Source organism: Kogia breviceps, chromosome 5 (assembly GCF_026419965.1).
Source record: "Kogia breviceps isolate mKogBre1 chromosome 5, mKogBre1 haplotype 1, whole genome shotgun sequence".
NCBI lineage: Eukaryota > Metazoa > Chordata > Mammalia > Artiodactyla > Physeteridae > Kogia > Kogia breviceps.
In genome coordinates, this window is record NC_081314.1 from 62,797,637 (window position 1) to 62,799,540 (window position 1,904).

The 1,904-nt window shown below is 41.5% G+C and overlaps 1 pseudogene; it reads right to left on the reverse strand.

Moving 5' to 3' along the window:
* Positions 1 to 441: 441 nt before the first annotated feature.
* On the reverse strand, positions 442 to 954 carry LOC131757281 (large ribosomal subunit protein uL5-like; annotated as a pseudogene).
* Positions 955 to 1,904: the final 950 nt, after the last annotated feature.

Below are 1,904 nucleotides of genomic sequence, written 5' to 3' on the forward strand. Positions count from 1 at the left end.
CATAAATTTCAACTCATTTGGGTAAATACTAAGGAGCACAATTGCTGCATCATATAGTAAGACTATGTTTAATTTTACAAGAAACTGCCAAACCATCTCTGGAAGCTGGCTGTACCATTTTTCATTCCCACCAGCAATGAATGAGAGTGCCTGTTACTCCACATCCCTGCTAGTACTTGGCATTGTCAATGTTTTGGATTTTGTCCATTCTAATGGATGTGTAGTGATACCTCATTTTAATGTCCAATTCCCTAACGATCTAGGATGTTGAGCATCCATCTTTTCCTACGCTTATTTGCCACCTGCATATCCCTTCTTTTTTACTGAAAACATTTTATTGGCTTCTGTTTTAATTAAATTTTTTTCACCGATATATATTTGACATTTTATATTAAATAAGTTTCAGGTGTACTTTATTGGCCTTTGGATAGAAACAGGAATTTATTTGCCAGGAAGGATGATCCCATCATACTTCTGCTGGAACCAGCGCATGGCCTCCTATTTGCTGATTCTGTGTTTGGTCCCAATGCAACCTGTTCTTCACTTCTGTGATGCTGAAATCTGGCCTACCCAACACCACACAGAAGTCCAGACCATAGATACCAGTGCTTGGGTCACATTTGATCCCCAGATCGATGTGTTTCTGGATCCCAAAACCAAAGTTTCCAGTATCTGAGAAATTCTTTTTTTCTTAACTCATACTTCATGCCTTTAGAATTCTCTCCAGGATTTCTTCTGCCTTGGCCTCACAATGGATGGCAATCTTTTCATTTCTCTTGATGCCAAAGGACCTGATGGTGTGTCTAGCTTTGGAGAACACAGAGGTCTGGCCGGTGAGCTGCTCCAGCCCTGAGGCTGCCCGGATCAGTCAGTCTCCACTCTGCCCCACACAGATGTTGAGGCAGAGCTTATAGATGCAAAGTTCCCGCATCGGCTCTCCTTTTCACTCTGATCCTGAGCCTTGGTGGAGAATGGGAAAAGTATCTGTGTATCTTCTTTGGTGAGGTGTCTGTTCAGGACTTCTGCCTATTCCTTAATCAAGTTTTTTTTTATTGTTGAATTCTAAAGGTTCTTTGTATATTTTGGATAACAGTCTTTTATCAGAGATGTCTTTTGCAAACATTGTCTTCCTGTCTGCAGCTTGGTTTCTCATTCTCTTAACAGTGTCTTTTGCAGAGGTGTTATTTAGTTTTTCATTCAAGAAAGTCTATTCAACTGAGGAGACTACTCAGTAGACAAGAAGATCCCTGCCTTCATAATGCCTACACTTTAATGGAGAAAATGACAACAAACAAATAAATGAATAAACATATGACAGGCATTTAAGTAGACATGGTTGGGGAGAAAATTTAGACAGGTTAAGGAGTTAGAGAGTGACCAGAGAAAGATCGCTCTGGCTGCTGTGTAGACCTAACGTGGCCCAAAGTAGAATCAACCATAGTGGGAACAAGAGCAGGGGTGGGGACATCAGGTGGTAGTCTATTGCAGTCATACAAGCAAGAGATATGTGGGTATGGATTAGGGTGGAAGTTGTGGAGGTGATGAGAAGTATCCAGATTCTGGACACTAGGGGTTTTGTTTGTTTGTTTTGTTTTTTTTTTTTTGCTGCACCACATGTCTTGTGAGATGTGGGATCTTAGTTCCCCGACCAGGGATTGAACCTGGGCCCTTGGCAGTGAGAGCTCCGAGTCCTAGCCACTGGACTGCCAGGGAATTCCCTGGACACTAGTTAAAAGTGGAGCTGAACCCTATCCATTAAACCATTGATGTCTCTGTTGAAAAAAAAAAAGTAGAACTGACATACTTGCTCATGGATTGGATGTAAGAGAAGTAAATGATTCAGGGATGAAAGCTAGGTTTGAGTCTAAGCAATCAAGTGAATGGTGGTAAAACTGGCAGGGGAG